Below are 24,867 nucleotides of genomic sequence, written 5' to 3'. Positions count from 1 at the left end.
TCAAGTAACATGAGTCAGCGACACTTATGAAAAAAACCTTGTTTTCTGAGGGCATAAAATGAGCAGTCTGAATTATCAAACAGTCTCTACAATAAAACCCAATTCAGCGAGGGCCAAGCATCTCTCTGCAGTGGAGCTAAACTTCTGCTTTTGCTGATTTGCTTTCATGTGTTTCACATAAGGCCGCTCATTCAGTGGAGTCTGAAAAGGCTGACAGTGAGTTTGCATTCGGCTGCCTATTTTCACACTCATTAGATGCCTCGATGAACCACAGCAACGAGGATCCAGCTTTGTTTATTTTGCTGCTACTTAAGAATTGATAATTATACTCCAAATATGAAGGTGGCATTTTCTGCTGTGATGCTTCACAGAAAGCATTCACACCAATTAACTATGATTCATTCCAGACTGGGATCTGAACATGTCATCATCCATGTTTGAAGACTACTGACATAGTAAACATGGACACTACTGCGGTTGGGAGCTTTACTCAAACCAGTGACATTACAGCTTCAGATGAGCGCCTCAAACGACCGATCTAAGAAGATTCCCCCGGCGTTTTTGCTGTTAAATGAGCTTGGTGTGTCAGATTTCCCCAAATCTAAACTCAAACGCTAATGGGAAAAGTCCGCATCACAGCACCAAGTAAAATCAAGTCAGATCATTTTTAAGTCCACCAGGAGATATTTGGAGTAAAACTTTTTAAATTAACCTCAGAAAATATGTAATAGCTGCCAACAAAGCTTTTAAGCATGTTTGACATGGTTCTATATGAACAGGGATGGACGAATGAAAGAGGCCTGAGCCACCAGGCGCCCCTGGACCCGAGCCCCTTTAAGACGTGGTTTATGAAGACACTCGGGTCCAGGAGCTGCTCAGCCTCAGGTCTTTGTATCAGCAGGGTAACCAAGTCCTGGAAAAATCACAGAAACAAATGACATAACCTGACCAGAAAGAGTCCCAGAATGACCGTGAAGAGAAGTAAAATAACACGGGCTGAAATGATTCTTCAATGCAAATTATTTGCTCTGATTCGGTTCTTTCATAAGACAAAATATTTCTTATCCGAGTACTCCATTAGAATACTTAGATTACCTAAAGAATCGTTTGCTGCAGCCATAAACATTACAGAAACAAACAAAGACAGGAAACAGAATGATTAAAGACACAAAATAACCCCCAAGAAACATAAATCAACCGCAGACACTGAAGATGCTCAAAATGATCCGAAATACAAGTAAATACGATCATCAAACAGAAAAACAGGCAAAAAAGTCACAGTATGATCAAAATAAACTAACCTATTGAGAAAAGGTATTCCCCAGCACATGAAGGCACAGCTGTACCCAGTACTTTAATGGTTTTGGCCTTAGTTCAAGGAGCTAAAATGATATTTTGGCCCTGAGTCTTTTGCGTTTCCTCTGAGATCAAAGTCGAAGGTACATCAGGTAAACTGAAGTCCACTGAAGTGCGAAACACCTCGCTAAGCCTCTCTAAGGTTTTAGTGCAGGTCACAGCGACCCGCGCAGTCAGGTAAACCAGGAAGTGCACTTCAGCTGCTTCTATTTAAAAAACCTGCAAGGGAACAATTCTACGGGCTGTTGGTGTTTTTATTCAAACTTTAGAAGTCACTAAGAGGGAGCTCCATCTTTTTAAGTATTTAGGAGCTCGGAGCTGACTGAAGCTGGGATGAATGAGTGACTTTGAATGTTATGTTTGCTGCAGCAACAACTACTCCTGCCACATGACCTAAAAATTCTGTTATACCTCTGACTTCTGTAGGAAGGAGGAACAAAAAATGCAAACTCTGGGAAGACTCAACCGGTCAGAAATGTAATCTTAAGAATAACTGGGCTGTTTTCGAGTTTTCCAACTGTCGTTTCTTTATACCCTAAACTCATAACTCCCTCCTGTAAAGATTTACCCCTTCAACCATGAGACTTCATGACCGACATACGTTTCCCCGGTGACACGGCCGCCCTTTACTGAAACACCTTTCTTCCCTCCTGTTGGGGTTTAGACTTTACTTTGATACAATAAGGAAACGATCACAGTTTGAGCTGAAACTGGCTTAGATCAGGAGCTTAGACATCAGAACTGCTTGGTTAGGGCTAATGAGACTCTGAGCATATTCAGAGCTCCTGTGTGCTTGCATGAACAAACGTCACTTTGGGCACATGCTGTTGTTGTCTCGTTTGTCTCCATGACATAGTTGCGTTGTACTGCCGTTACACGGCAACACATCCGTCTTCGGAGTTAGTTTTCCTGTCCGAGTTTTCCCTCTCGTAAGAGCATCCCCTACCCTGTTTTGTTTCTCTGAGGTTTTCCTTCCCCGGGGCTCCTAACATGCCTGCTTTTGGACGGTGGGAGGAAGAACATGCTGACTCCACACAGAAAGAACCAGCCTTTGAACCTGGAAACCTCTCGCTGGGAGGCGACAATGTTAACCACCGTGCAGCCTGCTTTGGGCACATTATGGTTCCTTTGGAAAAGATTTAATCTATGAAGGGCCCACAAACACCAACCACATCCAGCAGTACAGAAACAAGACTTCGGCACACCGGAAAGCAATAGCATCCAGTTGTAAATGGATCAGATTATCAAGGACCAACAGAATATTCATTAAACTGCCGCCTTAAAAATGTATGACTGAGCCGAGCTCAGCAGTGCACTGATGATGTTCAAAGCACAAAACAATCTCCTTCCACACTGGATTCAGAAGTTCAGAGAAAACATAGAGTCAGCACAAATATTAAAGAAAGACGCATAATAAATCTGTTCGAGGAATCAAGATGTAAATTACGAGAAGAATGTTGAAAAATAATCAAACGGATATAAAAATGAGGTCTGATTCCCATCGTTTATGAAAAACATATTTTTCTATAGAAGTGTATACTATTTTCATTGGTGTTTGATCTAAATTAGCATATTTTTAGTCTTTCATTTAGTTCTTGAGACTGAACCTGCGTTTCTAAACGCTTCAAAACTCAATCTTCAAACTCATAAAGGTCTGGAGAATGAATTGTATGAGAGAAGCCACCACACTGAACTTCTGGCTTACATAATTATAAACAGCCCCGTCTATATCAACAGAGACAAAGTGGAGCAAACGAGGCCTGCACAGCAAAGCCGGCAGACGCAATAAACGCCGTGGAATCCATCTGATTGCATCCACTCTGCTGCTCCATGACTAATGGTTATTGCTTGTTTTATTGAGATCTTTCCTCTGCTCAGTGTGTCACTGTGGGAGCAGGAAGTGCTGCAGAGTGACACCAGCGACTTTCTAATCGCCTCAGGTTGCAGTGATGGAGGAGGGAGAAGGAGAGAGCCGTACGCCGCCCACGCTTTACACACACACGGATACTTCTGCAGCATACACCAGTAAACAAATGCAAAAAGGCTGCATCGGGTGCCAACAGAAGAGGCAGAAAATTACAGTATTAATGTCAACTATCAAATAACCTGGGAACATATTATTATATGCAGGGTTTGCAGTTTGGAGACTGACTGTTAGAGGACAGTTTGCATGTCAAAGGAAAACCTTTTAAACTTTTTATAATGAAAAAGACTTCACCATCACATTAAATGTGTTTACATGACACCAGAAAATGCATGTTGGTCTGATCAAGATTGTACAAAGTCGAGCTTCTCAAAACCAGACTAACACGCCGGCTAGATGCTAACGGGCCGCGGCGTTAGCATCGCAGTTCCATCTTTTTGTAAAGACAAGAGCTGAATTCCCAGTAAAGCTGCTCTCATTTACATATTTTTCTGCTTCTTTTGTCAGACGAGTCAGAAACTGAGACTGAAAATCGGCCTTTAAAACTACCCTAACCGGCCACTTTATCAGGTACAGCTGCTAGTAAAAGGTTGGACCCCCTTTTGCCTTCAGAACTGCGTTAATTCTTCGTGGCACACTTTCAACAAGGTGTTGGAAACATTCCTCAGAGATTTTGCTCCATATTGACATGACAGCATCGCACAGTTGCTGCAGATCTGTCGGCTGCATATCTATGATGGGAATCTCCCGTTCCACCACATCCCAAAGGTGCTCCGTTGGACTGAGATCTGGGGCCTGTGGAGACCATTGGAGTCATTGTCATGTTCAAGAAACCAGTTTGAGATGATATGAGTGATTTTAGTCCCACAGAAGTGGATTTCCAGCCTTAGTGTGCTAATGATCAGCCTCAGCAGATCCCCATCAGTTACCAGTGGCAGCTTCTTATAACCGGCCAGATTTAATTTGGAGGACTTGGCTTTTGTGAATCAGCCAAAAGAAGAGATGGAAAATGGATCGAATCATTCTAATACTTACATTCTGACTCTGTGGTGTTATTTCTCCACTAATTACTTCTAAATCAGATCACTGCACTCCTTACTGTTGGCAAAACACATTTCTCTGTTTCAACGACAAAATCAGCAACATCCAGTGTGTTTCATGTGTGTTCAATAAAATCAACACAGGCCCACACATGGTGGTGGAATATGACAACATACATATGTATAAGTTTTAAGTTTAATTAACACAGATAAAACTTGTTAATTCAGAGTTATGGATCATTTATCATTCTTCTGACTCATTAGTTGTTCCTCCAAAAAGACACTGACCCTCTAATTTTCTTAAATAGCTTAGTTTTAGATGTGAAAGCTGCCTTTTTCCTTTTCCAGTAATCATCTAAGCCCTCCTCAGAGTCGCCTTAATAACCTTCCAGGGAGGTAAACCCTGTTGTTTAGGAACAGTTTTATCTGCCTAATTCTAAATTACTATTCATTCCTCTGTACCTTTACTTAATTTAATTCTAAATGCTGGACATTAACTTATAAGAATGAAAAGGTACTTTAGCCAAAGTAGAGGTTCTGGATCACTCAATATGCAGCGACTACAATGAACACGACATGAGTGAAATAAGATAAAAACGTGTACTACCAAACTGCACCAGAGCGTCCGTGCGTGCACGTATGTGTGTGCACGTATGTACGTGCACGTATGTGCGTCATTGAGGCTTTGATCAAACTTGTCCCGGCGGAGAAAAAGGACGCGGTTGTGTGCTTTTGCGGGCTGAGGTGTTAAAAGAAAGAAAAAAAGAAAGTGTTAAAACAATAGAAAACCAGTGTGAGGGACAGGCAGATGGGGTGGATGATGCAGTTACCATGGAGACAAGACTCAGAGTGAATTCTCTCTTGTTTCCAGGAACCAAACACACACACCTGCGGGGCTGTTTGAGAGGAAGCCTGGTTGTGCTAACACACTCTTACATAACTCAGCAGTGTTACTTTCATCTGATGTTTCCCTTTTTCCCCCCACACTCTTTGATGTCAGTCGATTCATCTTTTCTCCGTCTTTACAGCACAACAGTATCAAGTTTTCATCCTGTCGCATTTAAAAGGGAACGCAGATTTAAAAAGAAATAAAAAACACTTAAATATAATACGAATGTGATTTAAAGCATAGTGAGCTCGTGATGTTTGATTTTAGAGAAATTTCCTTTGCTTTATTACGTCATTGTGCTGCTTCTCACTCAGGGATGTATTAAACTGAACAAAAGCAAAATAAATAGTATCTAAACAGCCAAAGAGGTGTGGTCTTATAATGGAAAGAAGACGAGCTGCACACCAGAAATATATGCTGACCCAGAAACTGAACCAAATCTTCAGCTTTCCCAAATCCAGGCCACCACACGAGGCCTCCTCTGTGGGAATCCTTATACCCGACAGGCCCGGTCCTGAGCCCAACAACAGCTGACCGATAACAGACCATAATGGACACTACAGCTGATCTGTGAATTACGTAACAGGCCCCTGTGTTCAACTCTGTCAAAATGCTAACAGAACACACAACATTTTGGTCACCGAGGAGGACCGGCGTTGTTTTAAAGCAAAGAGCAGTAAAACCTGTGAATAAGTGCGACAAACAACTATGATCTCAGTGCTGATCAATATTATCGTGATCATCCTTTTCCCCATAATCGAGCCTTATGTCTTGTAGATTTGTGACTAGGTCAAAAAAGAGCTTTTCCTCCGAATATTCCCCTCCCTGCTCCAGTTATACCATTTATTTTTAGCTTCCTACTAAATTAGCAACTACACATAATGCTTCAAATGCCCCCCCAGTGGGCTGGAAAAACACTGTGTTCACCTGGGAGGCCTTTGAGAAAGCACACAGCAGACTAAGCTGTTTGGAAACTCAGCACAAGTTAAAAGCTTCCACTGCAACAGGTTGAAGGAGGACAATGTTTCTGACTGCATGCGTTTATAGCAGCTTCTGCATATCATGGCTGCATGTTAATAACAGAGCAGCGAAGAAATCCAGAGGAGCAGCTTGTAGGGAAATGATTCATTACTTTAAAACACAGCAACATAAACGGCTACAGCTGCAGTCATGTGATCTGTTTGGGACCTCAGGCGAGACACACAAAACAATCATTTAGTTCCTTAAATCATAGAGTGGGACTTTGTTGTAGCTGGTTAATATTCATGTGAACGTGTCAAAACTGTGCTGTGATGTGATTTGAAATTCAAATTCTCAAGCTAATTATTGAAGAGAAAACATTATAAAAAACATTAATGTCAGGAATAGGGATGCAACGGTACTCGGTAAAATATTGAACCGTTCGGTCCCGCTATGCACGGGACAATACACCCTTATGGACCGCGGGTTTTCGGTTTTGCAATTCATTTTGCGCTGATGCTTTACGGGTCACTGTGGGAGCCTGTCCAAGCAGGTAATGTCCAATCACTGTTGTGCCTCCACCCACACACCCCCTGCCCCCTGTCAGTCACACTGTTGAAACTGGAGGCTCAAAGTGCAGCTGCTCACTGAAGCGGAAAAGAGAAAACAAAGAGGCATGGCCAGCACTAGATGAGAGCAGTGGACCAGCCATCGGGAGCACCAGGACATTTCCCGGTGGCCTGGCCGCGGAACTGGCCGATGGTCGGTGGGCCGTCTAGTGGGGGCTGGTCTCTGGTCTGGAGGGCTGGGCTAACAGAGTCTAACAGTAGAGTGATGTTCCGTTAGTTAGACTAATTTACAGTGCAGCGCGCATTTGTGTTTGTGTGCTGCAACTAATGGTGCGTTCAAGTTATACAAGAATGTCGGAATTTCTGTGCCCCGAGTCAGAATTTTAATTTTACCATTTGAAAGTTGTGTTTAGTAACTGTTAACTTGAATGAAAAGTGTTACGTTATTCAGTACACCAGTGATACTTGTATGTTGATAGTTTTTGCCGACAAGCAAAATAAAGCAAAATTTCGGGAGAATTTTTTTTTCTCTTTATGCACAAAACACGTACCAAAACTGTGGCCCAAAAACCGAGGTACAAACCGTACCTTACCGTGGGTTACCTGTACCGTTGCACCCAAGTCAGGAATACTATAGCAGTCAGGTCTATTGTCAAATGATCTTTTTCTATGATGGACACCAGGCTGTCGTCTCTACTTTTAACAACATCACATCAGTGTATTTTACTACCTGAATCAGATGTTAGAACCACAGTTCTTACACTGTAAGCCACATGTACATTAATCTGACATTGTTCATTAGCATACAGGTTTAACTGTGCTGTGTCTTTAAGCTAACGGTGTTATAATAAGTGAAATCATTTGTTGAGTTTGGAAAGAGCCTCATTCATAAACAGAAATGTTTTCACATGTAACATGTTCACATGTTTAAGGGCTCTGATCACGACGGGACGCTGACACAACGACTTAATGCTGCTGTGTGGGTAGTAATAAGTAAATATCTTCATAAAGGTACAGTCAACATTAAAATATCTGAGTTTTCCTTCTGATGAACTAATTAACCAAAGAACATTTGTTTCTGCCTTAAACATGAAGCAGTATTCTAGTTTGTGTCCAAGAACACTTACAGATCATGTAAAGGAAGTCATACAACACTGCTTTATTATGATACTTTTGTCACTTCCTGGTTAATTTAAGGTAAAAACGTTACTTGATTTGGGGGAAAAATCAAAAGAACTTGGTTCAGGTGAGAAAAACATGTTTAAGGCTAAAATAAATATATATATTTTTTAAATAAACCATCATAAATCATGTTAATGAACACCATTTTCATACTTCACATGCACTTGTGACCACTCGAGGTCGCACCTTTTTTAAAAAGGGTCGTTACGCCCTGCATGAACAATTGTCTCGACACTGAGAAAACTTAAAAACATGTTATTTCTGTGGCGAGTTAAAACGTTAACGCATTTAAAAAAGTTTTTAAAATGTGGGTTCACCCACTAAAACAAGCCAAATCGACCCTTTCCCATTGCTAGAGGACGTGAGTTCAGCCTCGGTGGGTTACAACTGCACCACAGCCTCCCACGGGACGAGCCCGACAACACGAAGGTATGACATCACACCGTGTCCTGCAGGCTGAGCTGGAGCAGTCTCTGATGAGCATGTAAAGCTGTTTCATTTCTAAACACAAACGTGGAACAAAGAGGGAAAAGCATCAATCTTTCTCATGGTCTCATGTCAGTTTCAAAGTCTCTGTAAAGAAAAACTGAAACGTGCCCAGCATTGTAACCCCAACAACAGCACTTAATGCCAGTTAATCACTGAAAATCCAGGTGTTAGTTGGTGTAGAAAGGGCTCAAGAAAGGGAAGAGTCGTCCAATCTGCGGCAGCTCCGGTAGCTAAGGATCTATGGACTTCTTCTGTGGTGGAGAACCCGGTTTCACCTGCTATTTTAACCGTTTAATCTTTGGTACAATCAGCTCCTGTCACAAAATTCTCATTACAGAAGCTGTCATATCCGCTTCTCTGAGGCCAAACTAAAACCCACCTTAAGGACTGTGTGAGTAAAGAAAGGCCAGTAGCCATTAGAGGTGATGTGAGGGGGTCAGAAGCTGCTGAGATGTACAGTAACACACAGGATGTACAGGTTTTTTTTAATATTAAAGTCAGTGCAGTCAACATCGCTGCTGTGTTACAGTAAATATAATCATCATATAGTCCTAAAAACAAAGGGATTTCAGACTGATGTGACTGTATTATTGAAAAAAAAGGTTGGTACAGGTTTTTTTTCTCTGTATATATCTAAAGCAGCTGGTTTTGTTTGTCTTTACCTTTAAGCTTTGTTTTTAGCTTGTTTTTACAGCCAGGTGTAACGCAGCTTACATCAGCTCGGTTTGTTTGCTTCACAGTTGGATGGAAACACAGCAAATCACTGGTTTTATGCGTCTTTAAAGGCAACTTTGTGTTATTTTAGTACATTATGGCCATATTTGACCTAAAATTTGTTATTTTGGTCCACAGAGGCCTCAGTCAGATAAACTCCTCGCCCACAACATCCATTTATTTAAAAAGAATAAGATGACGAGGAACAAAATGCTGAACTTCAAAACTGTTTTCCACAAACCAATAGTTGACCGCAAAGTCCATCACCTACTCACAGAGGCTCGTTGTGGTGGATCTACTCTCTTAAAAATGAAAACGGGAATGTTTTCAAACCCACTAACCCGCCCACGGAAAGAAGAAGTAACCGCCTTTTACCGAGGCATCAGCGTAGCCCATCTGTTCTTCTTCTCTCCTCCTCCACAGTTGTTAGTTGCTCTCACTTCTGTTCTACATTTTCTCCCGACACCCATCTCTTGCCCTTAATTTCTCCTCGTTCATTTTGCCCGGCTCTACTACACCTACCCTCTTCTTGCTGAGTCACTCCCACCGAGGCCTGCTGAAAAATAAGCTTAATTACACGGCTGTCAATGTCGGACAGCAAGAGAGTCAAATGTCAGAGGTCGTGGTGCCCTGAGAGCAGATGGAGGAGATAGCCTCCGTCTCGAGCCGACATTTATCTTGTGTGGAGGAGAATTAGCTCATCAAGGAGAGGCGAGCTTGGCAGCCGGAGTCGGTTCATCTATCAGTCTGAATGGCTGCCAAATCACTCCGACGCCATGTTGGACTCGAGATGGAGAGAAGGCTGGATTGATGGCTGGCTTCAACGGTTTACCCAACGTGGAAGATGGCTTGTTTAGAAGAAAAGTTGAGTTATTCCATCAGTATCTTTGGCCATAGTCTTTGGTCCTAAGCCAAAAGTCTCCTAACTGCCCTGAAATGATCCCAGTGTGACGTAAAAGTGCATTTCCTGTATTTTACACGAGAATGTTTGAGCTTATGGTTCATCGTTTTTCAGCACCTTCATCATCAGCTCAAATCACTATTACTGCTTACTTTCATCTTGTCTTTTTAGCTTAAAGCTACTAAACGTGAATCGTGTTGCTTTTCCCCTGTTTTTACGCATGTTCCAATCTATAAAAATTATTGTTTGCCTGTGCTAAAATCAAGTGTTTAAACATGTCCAGGAGATGTTTTCATGTGTTGCAAGATGAACTGTGGTGAAAATCAGCCATCAAAGCGACGGAGACTGTACAGAAAGGCGAGCTCAGGCAGGTCCTGTGGTCTCCAGCCGAAGACCGGAGGAACAAACCCTGACTTCTTGTGGGTGGCGCATCACAGCTCATTGAAATGGGGAACATTTAGCCCGTCAGCTGGGCCGAATCTCGATGGCTCACCGCTGGTGTTGGTGAGGTCAGATTAGGATGTTCATAAATCCCCATTCATAGTTAAATCAAAGCTATTTCAAAGTTAAAAGAGAAATTTCCTGTAAAAAACGTAGAAATTGACCATTTTTAGGAACATAAATTACTTCCAAGCAGAGAAATTAAACAGATTAATGATGCGACCTCAGCTGGAGTTGATGGGATTATTTAATCTCTGCAGATATAAAATAATCACCGTCTTGCACATTTAATAGATGGGTCCGTTTGGTTTGTCAGGTATAAAACACACGGTTTGAATCTGTAAAACTAGACTGTCGTTGCTGACTTTTTCTTTGATGAAATTTGTCTTCAAACATAAAAAACTTGGTTGACATCCCAGTTAATCTTAAGTAGGGATGTGATTTTTTTATTGTTCAACTTATTTTCTCTAAATAAAAAGCCAGAAAAGATTAGTTTCTAACATTTCTGAGAGCTTTGTCTTTCCCTTCTTCCAGGAGATGTGAAACTTTCATTGTTTTTCAGGCCAAAAGTTTCCTTTTCTGACTGTTTAAAATCTTAAAAACATAAGGAGGCTGAGACCTCTCACCGATTGTTTCACAAATCTAATTTAGACAAACGGGGAGAATAAACAAACTGAAGATCCTCATTAGACATCTGTGGTCTCACTTCCATGGCATTAAAGTGATTCATTTGGGCTTCTAATCACCCGAGTTGCGCTTTGCTTCCAAGCCGCCGTGGTTTTATTACACCCTGTGCCCCGTCTTTGCCGCACAGCCAGGTTTCGCTGCTTGGTTCATTTGTTTCAATCGCAGCAGGGCTGGTTACATCATCATGTGTGGAGAGTTGGTTCAGGAAAATTATGCAAGCTTTCGCAGTTAGATGCACGACTTGACACCCAAACAGCAGCTTTTCCCTGCAGCTTTAATTAGATGAGGACTTATGATTAGTCTAGTTACTCCTAAGAATAAATATCTGAGAGCCAGCAGCCACTCGATTACCTGACAGAGAGAGAAGGGGCGGCTCGGTGACAGGCCTGCAATAAATCAGACTTCAAGATGTGAGAGCTTAGAAAAGAGAAGACAGGGATATTTTTTGGTCATTTCTCATGACATGTAGCGCTAAAAAAATCAATGTGAGGGGATAAAAGTACATCTCCAGAGACAGAAAGGGAAACAACAGGACTCGGTTCGGCCTTCTCCATAAACAATCTGTATGTGAATGCAGCAAGGTTTGGACCTCCAGGTGATCCGGTGGGACGTGCAAACAGGCCCACAAGTTCACGTTCTGGATCAATAGAAGCTGTGAGGATTTATGGTGGCTATATATTTGGTTCTGGGAAAAAGAAAGGCCTCTGTGGGCTTTAGGGGGCAGCGTGAGATGGCAGCAAGTGCTTAAGTATTTCGAACTTGTCGATGCTTGTTAAATCATCCGGAGCAGCACGTTTTTATTTATTTATTTCTACAGTGTGTGTGTGTGTGATGGCTTTCAGAGAAAAGGAAAGAGATCATCCTGATCTTTGCATTAACCAGAGACAGCTGGGTGAGTGCAGCAGCCTGGGACAACAATACATTTCTACCTTTTTCTGTCTGTTATCAATTACAAACCATAATAATAAAGTCACATATTGTATATGATATGACCGATGTGTAACAATGTGGATGAGGCTGATTAGACTGAACTTAAACACTAACATCGCAGCTCAGTGGACGTTTGGACGGATCCTAACTCTGTAACTCCTTATAAATCCATCTTAACACCTTCCCTGAGCCTCATGATGTCTTCATCAGGTCAAACACACGAGCTTAAGAAAAGTTTGAAACTTTTCAGCCTAAGTCAAAGACTTGCACAGACTGTAAGTGTTTAAGTTACCGGTTGGGCTCCCCTTAGTGATAATATATCATAAATATAAAACATTAATGTTAATATTTTAATATGAAAACAGAAGAATAGGGCCTTAAACATATGATATGCAGAATGGTTCAATCAGAGGCTGATCGATATATCAAATCTGCAAATATCACCAATATAAAAGATATGATGCTACAGAAAAACAGAACAAACACTAACCAGGCATTGAGAGTAGGAGGCACATTTTACAGGAGAAAAACCTTTACAGGATGGCGCTCCTGTCACAGCAAAATCTGATTTTTAGCTATAGAGGAGCTTGAAGCCTGAAAAGATTCTGTGGGGATCATGACATCATCATCTTTAGTTTTCCAGCTGCTAAATGCTCCACAGTGTTCACCGGCTGGTCTTTAACTGTTAGAGTAGTGAAAACAGTGAGAGAGAACTAAAAGCTGTGGGCTGTAAAACCCAGAGTTAGGTAATAAGCACCTTTTATATTCTCCACAGACAAAAAGTTGATAATAATCTTGATTAAAGCAGCGCTCCAGTGACTCTGCTCTCGAGTAACACTATCCAGATGCAGACTTCGTGTTAATCCCAACGATTTGTTGTACACTTTTGGTCCAGATTTAAAGTAGTTTTTAAAACTGGTTTAAATGACTTTGGATGCAAATGCATCATTTCCTGTCAGAAGGATCTCACATTTTAAAGATGTGAGTGTGTTTAATCTTCTGCAGGATATGAGTCTGTCAGCCACTGATTCAAGGCACAGAAAACTGACCTAAAGTCACCGTGATGCAGAGAAGCAGCAGGCGACGGGAACAAAAAGATCCAAGAAACAGAATTCAGGAGCAACAGGAGCTCTCTTTGAAACAGAGCGTCCAAACCAGTTTCTCTGAAGGGCGTCAGGATGCTGAGAGAGACAGAAATCACACACCTGGTGTTTCCTCACTTGGTTTCTGTTATCTGAAACTAACCTCATCCCTAAGCCTCACTGAGCCGTGATCAGAATCTAAACTGAATGTCTGGATCAAGCACAAACCCGACTCATCCCAAAGAGATTGTAATCCAGCCAGGACACGAGAAGATTGGATCTGGATTTAGACGGTGAGCAGGGAAAGGCCGAAGGAGAAAAGAGGAGACGGGAATGAGGAAAGAGAAGAATACAGGAGGTGGAGAGGAAAGGAGACGTTAAAGACGGAGAGGGTCAGCGAAAGCTCCTGTTGGTAAACAGCTTCATCGTTTCTGCAGGTTTGGCTGCGGTTTTACTCTCAGGGAGATTCCAGCGTGAAGCCTCTGACCCACTGCAGAGCAGCAGCTCCAAGACAGCTCCAACACTTCATCAGTCTCCTGCATTATTAACAACAACAGCAGCAGAGGAAGTAACTGCAAGCCACGATTCACAACCCAGCTTTCTGCTTTTAATTAATAATGATCTGAAACAGGTAGCAGCATGTGCAGAAAACAGCCTAAATCAAAGGCAAAAGGTGAAACAGCCACAAAATGAAGCTAAAGTAATCTGCGCAGAACCCTTCCCACAACCTCACCACCTTCTTTTGCTGTTAAAACTTTTGTTTTACTCCTTTTGTGAAGGTTTTGGGAAGAGCTGATCAGCACTGATCAGCCACAGCATTAAAACCACTGTTCTGCATGGAAAACCTGCATCTAAACCCATAAAAACCACTTAAAAGGGTCTCAAAGAACACAAAAAAGAGTCGGACATGTTCACCAAACCTGTCAAACTCCCAATCTGATGGGAAGTGAAACCCACAAAGACCCCAACCCTCAACCTACAAGGCCAAAAGGATCGATTACAGATGTCCCAGTACCAGACTGACCACCCCCCCGACTGATCAGACCTCTTCTGTCACCACGAGGAGGACAGAAAATTAGGTAAAAGGTCATAATGTTATGGCTTATAAGTGTTTGTTGTCATTTTCTTGCTCATATACATGAGAAAAGAAGAAAACTATGTGCCGGGACACAAATTAATAGCTCATGTTTTGTGTTATTTGGAGAAAAGCAAAGAGAAACAACATTAAAAAATCATAAGGTTTTTAGTTCCTGGTCTAGTTTAACAGAAAATTATGAATCCAGTTGGGAATATATATAAAAAAGTATTTTTAAAAGGTATTAAACGTATTCTGTGTCTGAGTTTTAAGGTGTCTTCACATCCTTAAGCTCTAAAAAACATGCAGAGAGCCTTTTAAAGCTCTTTAAATCATGAGTTTGCACACTGCAGCACACAATATTAGCCTCTTACTCCAACCTGCGTAGCTGCAAAATGGTGCCGGGCATGAGCACAAATTTAACAAAATGAGAACCCAAAACGGCTCAAAAGTGCAACTAAAGTAAAAAAATAAAACCTTAAGGTTTCAGAAGGCTTAGATTAATGTAAAATGCCTGTTTTTTGTTTTTTTCCCCTCTATTTGTAATAGTTTGAACCACTTATCCACAGTCAAAAAGCCAAAACTGATCAAAGCCAGCCAGCTTAAACATTATTATTCAAACTTTTGTGCTTTGGTAAATTAAACTGGTTCTCGGTTTGGAACGGGCAATGAAACAGAGCCGCTTTGGTTGAAATGAAACCAACTTCAGTCATTAATCCTATTTATTTTGCAGCAAAAAGAGTTTAAACTGCACTAAGTTCCACTTTTAGTCAGAGCTCTTCTTCACAAATGATGTTCACATCTGGGGAAGATTGGTTGTTTATTTCTTAGCCAGTTCAGAAACAGATGATGATTCCCAAAAGGTAATTTTCCATTACAACTGAGTACCACCTCAATGTGGGCGGGGCCATTACAGCAAGGCGGCCTGAAGGTCTATGACGCCACGTCTGGCTCTCACATGACTCTCTCGTCAGCCTCCAGGCGCAGAAACGTCTGCACCTCGTCGTCGGTGTTTGTTTACGTGGGGCCATTTTCCCCGCCGACGATCACAGAAACAAGAAAATAGCACAGTTTTTAAGTCATCCAGTGACGTCACTCCCTGGCCAATCAGTGAATATCAGTCTGTAGACTCAGCTCGCTTTGAACCCAGACCTGGAACCGGGTACGACAGACCGAAAACCAAGTCGAGTCGAGTAGGTACCAGTGGAAAAGGGCAAAAAGACGGCTCTATTCCCCCTTACTGTGCATCAAGTCTTCAAAACAGGTAAAAAGCACCTAAAGTAAGCGTATTGACCTCTTTGCACGTTAGTTGAAGCGCATTTTGATTTAAATTGTTTCCATCCATTCACCTTTTCTTATTCAAGTCTTATTTAAGTAAAAAAAAACATAGAAACCCGACAACTGACTCTGAAAGACATTAAACACCACATCTGATGTTGTCAATATGTATTTACGAGCCTTAAAATATGAGATAATCCTAAGATTAGAAAAAGTAAACACCACAAGGAAACTCAAAGTGAGAAAAAGAACAAGAAGAAAAAAAATCATATTTGAAGTAAAACCATCCATTCATAGAGCACAAGTCAACAATAAAGACATTCAAAGTGTATAGGAGCCATTTCTCCATTCATTTGTATTCACATCATGGAGCCCATGAGGCACATTGCAGCAGATTGCAGCTCCTTCACTCTGACAGGATGCTGGAGTCACGATTCACCAGCCGTAAAACGAATATTAAATCCGATAACACAAACTTTGACATTAAAAGAAACATAATCTCAGTGTTATTTCACACTGATTTCATTAGTATGTACAATAACAGGGTCATACGGCCAAATTGATGAGCCACCAACCAAGTGTTGGATTTGAAAGCAGAAGCGACCCCGAAAAGTGTTTTTCTGAGCAGGTAACAGCTGGCTTCACTTACTGCCACAGATGGATAACTGGGAATATGCAGCTGTAGAGCAGAAAGAATAACCTTATGAGGAAGTAATGAAAGTGTTTTAGTCCACAGGTGTGCTGCTACACCCTGAACCTCGTCATATCTTGGTCCTTCTGACCCCCTTCTGCCTCCTCAGGAGGACTTTATGGCTTCTTAAAGGAAACATTTGCCAATAAAATCCACCATTAGTTCTGAGATGTGCAATACCTTCTGCCACCTGTAGGGTCGCTGTTTAAATCCTGATGGGCTGCATTCAAAGGTACAGCAAATGATCTTCAAGGTTGTGTGCCGATGAAGACTTGTGGGTTTTTTTAATCTCCAAAACATTATACAACATTATATGATATTATACTTTAATTTCAATCACAGTTTTAGAATAACTGATAGAATAACTGATATTTGTTCATCAAGAAATGTCAGATTCATAAGATCTGATTTAGCTTCCAAAAAGCTTCAAATTTTCACTCATACATTCAACAAATGTATATGAGCTAAAGCTAATTTATTAATTCAGAGAATGCTGCAAGTATAATTTCATCATTTAAAGTGCAGTACATATTTATCATTATGTTTCTAAATATTCTAACTAAATCATCTTTAATTGATGTTGTTGTGAAACACTCAGTAGTTCAGTTTTAAAGGTTGGATGTCTGTTGAAACAACCCAGGAGTTAGCTTAGCATAAAGCCCGGAACAACACCAAACAAGATGGCGGTAAATTATCAAAAATAATCATAATAACAACTAAATAGAGCCAGAATCGCAGAAATCACTGGTTACCAACATAACCAGTTTAATCCTTGATTTACTTTTGAATTAGGCAACAATTAATCTAACAGTTAATTAAATACTTTTCCAATCTATTTTATCCAGTAGCTAGCTTCTTTTTAATGTTTTTGTGCTGTTGCTTCCATCTTTAAAAAGTGCACTTGCAGCCTTGAGTTTCTAATATACTTTAGGAGTTATTTCTATGGCTTCCATTGGACCGATAAATACTGACTTCACTTTATTCAGAATATGAGAAGCTTGTCTGCTCGAGCCGAGAGGATTGATGGGGCAAAACAGACAGCTAATGATACCGAAAGCAGCCTTTACACAGACAGTTAACTGTTATCTGTTTTATGGAGGTAAAACAGAGTCAACGGCTAATGATGTGGCACAGGAGCTGTTCGGTACGTCTTCAGAAGGTGGCAGAAAACAACTTTTCTGATATCTGGATCTATCTGAAGATCCAGATTGACCTGATGGTGGCGGTGTCGTCTCATAGTTTCAATGTCTGATGATACAGAACTGGCTCTGTTGCATTTATCGCCACGGTAACATGATGCTGCAGCACCTCGGATGCAATAAAACTTTGTTGTTATTGAATTGTTTGCTCTGCAGATGGCGAGAAACTAGATTTTGTGCCATTAAAAGCAGAACCAGAGCATGAAGTTGACATGACTGTCAACATGTGTCCAATTACGGGTCTCAAGAGAAGTTTAATAAGTAAATCTCTTGTACATCTGTTTAAACAAAGATGCCTGTTATATTTAAAAAGGTCAAACTGGTTTTACAGTATGCTGGCTGCTATGTTCAGTTATGTAGCCACAGCGGCATCAAAAGGAGAACAACATTCAGCGCTGATAGAGGCTCAAAAGCTTTTGTTTGTCCAGAATCGAAGCACTTTATGAGAAAAAATTCACAAATAAATGCAGGAAATGCCTCATATGTTCATGCTAAACGTAAAAAAATAGCAATAACAGGATGTAATAACCACAAACACATTATTGGGATTAGTGTGATTACTGCACTGACTGTAGACACAGGAAATGTATCAGTTTATCAGAGAAACACATCACATGTGGCTCTGAAAGTGCTACAAGCATAGAAGAGTGAACCTGCCTTTTATAATTGAACGCAGTAAATCAGCATTAATATAACTCCTCAGCCATGGATCGATTTTCCTTCTCGAGAGGATGTATAGTCTCAAGGCACTTCAACCAGTTTGCTTTCAGACTCGACACACACAACAACACACACAGCCTCTCTGATACATTTATAGGCGATCAGAGCACCAACATGTCAGTTTACTTTAGGTCAGAGCTCTGAGAGGAAAATCATTAACATGCAGAGGTGGCTGCTATTGTTTTGGCCAGTGAGGCTGCAGAAAATTGACCTTGGAAATCAGCCACAAAAAGTTTGTGAAGCTTGAAAATATTATATTCAAAACAGAACTTTACGTAGAAGGAGGATTTGAAGATTTAAACAAATGCATCATGGAGGCCGCTCCTCCTCCCTCTCTCCTGTGCTTCAGCTTGTCTTAAGCTCCTCCCTCTCTGCAGAGGTACACAGATTAGTAAGAAAAGCAACTATAGAAGTGGAGCTGACTGACTCCTACTGGCTCTAACTGGTAGTTTTCACTCAGGCACAGTGGACTGTCAAAATACAACAAAGGCTAATGTTCCAGCAGAGTTAGCTAAAGACTGTGAATGTGCAGCAAACACTTTTTATCTGTTATAACAACTTGGTCCAGTTCAATGCTGGACTGAAGAAACTCAGCCACAAAAAGGATCAGTTCCAACAATATACAAGATGTTTAAACGCTGTAATTAACGGTTCACATGCAGCTGTGCACATCTCTGGCTTGTTCCATTACCGTTGATCACAAAGCATTGTTGCATCATTTACTAGCATTTGATGCTAACTTACAGCTACACTGCTAAACTGTTTCCCTCTGGTTTTACTGGAGGAATAGCTTCATTACTGCATTAAATTACACAACATATGCCCAGGTTTGATGACAGGTAACATTTGTAAACACACCATACAATATAAAATCATATCAGCTACAGCCAGCATGACAACGTGTCCTTAGCCAATGTACAAACACACAGAAGCTAACCCTTCACCGACATTCTTTTAAAGCTTTGATCGCTGAATCTCTCTCGAAGCTCCTTTGTGTTCAGGGGTTTAAACTGATATAGGTCCACAGTTTTGTCAGAGACGGTCAGTTTCTGTTTGAAAACTTGGTCACTCTCCATCCATCCAAAGAGATTATTAAAAAAGTGGACAGAGAAGAGCCGTTGTGCTTAACCATGAACAGGTATGTTGGTACATCTCTATAAGAGCTCAAAAATTATGTCACATTGTTAAAACTGGCACAATATGTCAATATAAAAACATGTAAACATCAAATTTGATTTCATGGGGACATAAAGCAACAGTACAGAGGCGTTTCTGGTACATATTGTTGTGCATCAACCTTTTTTTATGCAGATTCCTGGCTTAAAACTGCCCTGGGGCGCTCAGAGGCTGAGATACCAGAGTTCAAAGCATTGATTTCCTGCCTGGAGTGACACCATTATGCTTTATGGTATCATGTCACGCACCAGCAACAAGAAAAACAACCCGCTGTCGCCATAATCATGAAAGTAAAAAAGAAAATAAAGTGTGTAAAGACAACAACTAGACCCAGGGCAGGAAGAAGAGATGAAGTGTAAGAAAAGAATAAACATCAGGCTGGATTCTACTGCTGCAGAGAGAAAAAAAACAGGATGTCAGACAGATGCAGAGGTATCTTCAGTAAGTAGAACAGAGTTTTTGCTCGGCTCCGTCGGTGAAGTTGCTGATGGGCAGGTTTAAATGAATGAAAATCCTTTTTGTAGGCTTTCAAAAGGTTCTTCGCTTCATTCAAATCCGAAACTAATCCTAAACTACCCCCACAGATGCAGCTTTATTCGCGTTACCTTGCCTCTTGCCGTATTTTGTAGTTTCTGGACATGTTTTTTGTCTCTTCAGCATTGCAACAAATTCACATGTATAGCTGTTCATGTGCAGGGTTCAGATGGAGGTTGTTATTTATGACAACTGTAGTAAGAGTCAAAGAGCCCCAAAAAAAGCCAAATTATTTAAGAAAAGTCTTTTATCGCTTATTAAACTTATGTTAGCATTGGCTGTACGGGTGTGATACTTTAAATAATTTGTATTTAGTCCATGTGAAAGCAAAGCTTGTTTGTCAACTGGCAGCACTTAGAAACAAAGTATATAATATAATATTAGGCTTGACATTTTGCTATTGGTCCCAATTAGAGTAATTAACTCCTGTGAGCTCTTTCTCATTTGCACTAGTTGACAGAGGTATCAAATAAACCAGGGAAGACATGATGGAAACACAGCCGCTGGTCTTTAGGATGCTGTTGTTGCTGTGATGCCCTGCTGTAGTTCACTTGTTGCCTTTCTACTGGAAACTACAACAAAAACAGCCCAGCGGAGCACCAAATCTGCTGGTTGTAGTGTAATTAAAACAGTGACTGTCAAATGTCGTCAGGAGTAAAACAAAAATGTGATCAACAATAAAAATACCATTTTTTCCCCAAAATAGTTTAATAGAACAGCATTATCAGGAGGTTGTAAGGCCTAAAAGTCAAATTAACTGTAATAATAATGATAATTCATACAAAATAATGCTGTGTTGGTGTAATTTCTGTCTCCAGATGTTTCAATATGAATGATAACAACTACCGTATATTAACCACAGTGTCAGAGCCTGAACATTAAATAAGATTTTAGTGACAACTCAAACATGACGACACTTGGGGATCGTTTTAGTTCCTAAACTGCTTTTTAATGTTTAATGTCAACAAATAGAAACACATACATGCCCTTTGTTATCAGAGGGTTGATTACAGCAGCTTTAAGCCAGTTTTTATGCTATAATACATATTAACATCAGAAATAAACCGAGTATTCTACATGACGCCGAAGGCAGCCAAACGCCTGCTGCGTGACATCATCCTTTCCCCAGAGGTTCATCTCAGCCAATCAGATTCTTTCAGCCTCCAGCATGAGCTCTGTCTCAGTGATCATCTTCAAGCTGTCATTGATTTCAAACTGAATTCCTTTAGCATCTGACGGCTCATGTTGCAAAGACAGGAGGTCAAAGGCCGTCGATGCGCTTAATCCACCTGAAACCAGAGGCTGGATCTCGGAGACGCTTGGAGACGCTCGGGCCTCGCTTCCTCTGCTTCTCCGTCACATGTGATGCCCTCAAGGGCGATCAATTATTGAGCGAGCCAACCAGAGCGCAGCCTGGGTGTGCGCGTGTGTGCTGGCATCATGCCTGCTTTCTCTTCACACGTGTCAGGTTGCCACGACAACACTGTCCCTCGAACCGAGAGAGGCGCGTTTGGTCAGACAGAAACAGAAAACCAGACAGAATTACATCCATTTCCACCTCATTACTGCTTCTTCTTCTAATTAAAAATGATGTGATATGTAAATCTGATAATTGAGCAAATTATTTTCCCTCTTTTCATCCCTCAGTTCGTCGTTCCTCTTCACATCAGTTCAGTTCTCGCTTGTGTGGTTCCTCTCCCTTTTCTTTACGCATCAGTTTTGAAATTAAAACAGTATGTTCATGGTCAACACAAACAAAGCCCAGGAACACAACACTGAGGAGCAGTAAAATCACATGTAATCACATCCAAAAGCAGCCTTTATGAGCTTGAATCTGATGATGAAAACAACTGTGGCAGTGCAGGGAGCTTTATATAAGCTTTAAATAGCTCCAATGAGCCTGATCTCCCACCTAATGTGTCACACACACACATCTGGTTCTTAAGAGGTCTTAAACTGAGGTAAATACAGCCTTAGATGAACAGCAACTTACGACATGTAACCATGTTTTATTGCTTATTTATCAAAAACAAAGTCAAAACGCAGTAACTGCACAGAAAAACTGAGTCCAAACCATGATTTTACAGCTTGTGAAACCAGCTTCAGCAGCAATAACTCATGTAACAATCTTCACGTGTTCGAGACCGACGTTCAACAACTGTTTTTTACACTTATGGGGGCTCAAGAACCCTTTACTGAGACCCAGTTTGTTACTTCCTGTTTCCATTCAAGGCAATGGGATTGGTTGGTTAGTCACCTTCATGGACACCAGTTTGCTGGTTGCCTTTGTGACACGTGATCACTTCCTGTGTGGGTTCATAACACGGAAACATGGAGTTAGAGACGTCGTGGTTAGAACTAAAGAGCACCATTTGTACAGCGTTAATGTCCCTTAATGACCAGCATTCTGGCACATTGCTCTCCCAACCTCCAGAGTTACAACATCCGGTCACAGCACCGACGCTTTCATTCGTCATGATGATAAATCATCAGCCCTGTTGGTAAAAGGCTAAACCTGGTTCAGAAGCGCTGCTTCAGCTGCTGATGATCGCCTTTTAAAAAACACATTCTCTGTATATACATCCTGATTCATGCTATTCCACTTTGAAAAACGACTCTGTGGTTATCAGAATAGTAGCATGTTTGTACTGTAATGGAAACACTTAGTAAACTCACTGATATCATCGGCGTGAACTTTGCAGTCGTAAGCTACAGGTAATAACTGACTAAACCCAGCAGGAGCGATAAAATCTTACAGTCTGAACCTAAATATCAACAAATCAGCTGCTAAATATCAGCTGATTGTTTCTGAGGAATGAAAAGTGAACCTTCAACAGACAAACTGCTGTTTCACTCATCATTTAACATCCTGCAGATATGTTGCTCATTAACATTTCACCAGCTGCTGTTTACCTGAAAGTCACTTCACCAGAAACGCCCTTCAGGTACGGAAGCCCAGACGGGCCATGCTTGAGAAAAAAAAGAAGATTATCTCATGATCTCGACATAACGAAGCTCATTTTGTAGTGATGATGGGTTACTTGTGTTAATATCTCCAAATAACCAGGCTTGTTTTGGGTTTTATTTAGAAATATCTAGTTAATTCGGGCCAGAGAAGCAGCTGCTGGCTGAAGTTGAGTTAGTTAAACTCTATGTCCAAAGACGCCGCTGTCTGTGCCCTAAAGCAGATATTTACTAATTCGAATTACACACGAATGCCTCGTAGAGCCTTTGAAACAGTCATGACAGCGATAATGAACGTTTAAATCAGGCGTTAACGCTCTTTCAAACCCTGTGATCCTGAGAAATGAAAACTAGTCTTTTATGATAACAGGTAGATATATATTTCTTGATCTTGAGAAAACAAAAGTCTGTTCTATGGAGAAAACATGACAAATTAATTTGTTATCACATGAATATCAGCTGCTGTTTTCATTACTTGTATTTATTTTTAGATTTTTAGAGTAATCAACTCATAACAATGTGATAAACACATAAAAATAATCAGGTTTTGTACTTTTTCAAATGCTTCTTGTTTGCAGTGTTTTCTTCCAGGACAAATATTCCACATGGAACACCTGACATTAGTTCAAAGTAAATGACATCCAGCTGTACGGTGCCCAAAGTCCAGTCCACCTCATCACAGCTTATTTAGTCTCAAAAGGTGTCTGAATGTGTTTTATTCATCGGTTAAAATGAAAATAATGACTGCTTGCACTTCTTCGTGGCTTCATTATCAGTAGGAATAAATCTGGAATCTAAAACGGCAGAAGAAGACACCGACTGGGAGGAATCGTTGACCAAATTAAACCAAATTACAGCAGACAGTAAGAGAAAGCAGGAGATTAAAGGCCTGGTTCTCAGCTGTTCGGTTCAATCATTTCTCCTCCTCTTTTTAGCCACTGGAACATCCTCCTGTGTACTCCTCCATCTTCTCTCCTTCTTCTTCTTCATCCTCTTTACTCTATCCCTTTTGATGTCAGTGTATCTGGACATCGATCTGATCTCACTCTGGTTTTCTCATGTTTTATTCAGCCTGCTGGATCAAGGTGTCCCATTTCTGGCTCTTGCTGGCGGCCATCTTTGTCGATGGCACTGTGACTGGCCAGTTGGCTTCACGCTGCCCCCCCCCCCATCCTGCTCAGCTCTGGCCTTTATTGCCCATCCGGTAAAGCGTGAGTCTCGGAGAGGCACATGTATGAAACACAGACACACTTTTTCATGCTGGGATGTGTCCCAGATTCAAGTCTCAGCAGGCAACAAGTTGATATCAAGTTTTAATGTTCCCGCTCCTCAGAGCTTCCATCACCGAGAGATCCAACAAGAAGTTGTGGATTTCTGCATCTCCCAGCTTTCAACCTGAAGTGAATGCAGTTGTTACTGGTTTGACTGGTTTGACTGGTTAAATCTACACCACTGTGAGGTGGATCTGTCCAACTCTGTCGACTGTTCGGAGCTCAGTTTGTGTTTGTTGATCTTCAGAAATCCAGCTTCGTGTGGTCATGTGATGAGTCAGTGAGCAGAGCGTCACTTTCTGTGTGCACGTGGGAAGCATCTCTTAGAGCTACTGAAGCTCAACGCAGCAGCATTGTGTCGCTGATGTTTTCATATTGAGTGTAATGACGATACATTATGATCAGAAATGTGCTTCTGAAACATTCAATACTGATTAATCCGATTATCAGCGGCTGATGGTAAACAATCAGACATTAAATGTTATTTGTCTGATTCCACATGTTAGAAAACATCAGGAGAGCTTTGTCTCCTGACTGGTCTCATATGGAAGAACTCGTATCCTCACAGGGATAATAAAGCCTCTTCAAAGCTCAGATATATTCATCTTTTGAGGTTGTAACACAAGTCTATTGACAGTTTTAATTCAAGATATCTCGTGATGTGATCTCGGCAGGGTGGAGTACCAGCGAGCTGCATGATGTACACGTTCATGTCTACGTGCACGGCTCGCATCCACAGAAACTACCTGATCAGAGAAGCGGACAAAAATCAAACATATGAGGTCCCGCTCAGGT

At 41.1% G+C, this 24,867-nt stretch overlaps 3 protein-coding genes across 3 annotated transcripts in view; 2 read left to right on the top strand and 1 right to left on the bottom strand.

The window, feature by feature from the left end:
* The window catches only part of LOC140281529 (arfaptin-1-like), a 95,466-nt gene extending 95,177 nt beyond the window's left edge, over positions 1-289 (top strand). The window contains exon 9 of the transcript XR_011909768.1: positions 275-289. The gene's annotated coding sequence lies outside the window, so the exon portion shown is untranslated. The remainder of the gene's footprint in view (positions 1-274) is intronic.
* Positions 1-24,867, top strand: part of LOC140281516 (tripartite motif-containing protein 16-like) — a 285,220-nt gene that overhangs the window by 122,966 nt on the left and 137,387 nt on the right. The gene's annotated exons all lie outside the window — the stretch shown is intronic.
* LOC140281528 (endophilin-A1-like) overlaps positions 1-24,867 on the bottom strand; it is a 40,405-nt gene that overhangs the window by 9,922 nt on the left and 5,616 nt on the right. The gene's annotated exons all lie outside the window — the stretch shown is intronic.

Source organism: Leuresthes tenuis, unplaced genomic scaffold, assembly GCF_036924035.1.
Source record: "Leuresthes tenuis unplaced genomic scaffold, fLeuTen1.0.hap1 SCAF_22, whole genome shotgun sequence".
Lineage (NCBI taxonomy): Eukaryota > Metazoa > Chordata > Actinopteri > Atheriniformes > Atherinopsidae > Leuresthes > Leuresthes tenuis.
The sequence above is the reverse complement of the archived record's forward strand: the minus strand, read 5'-3'. Positions and strand labels throughout refer to the sequence as shown.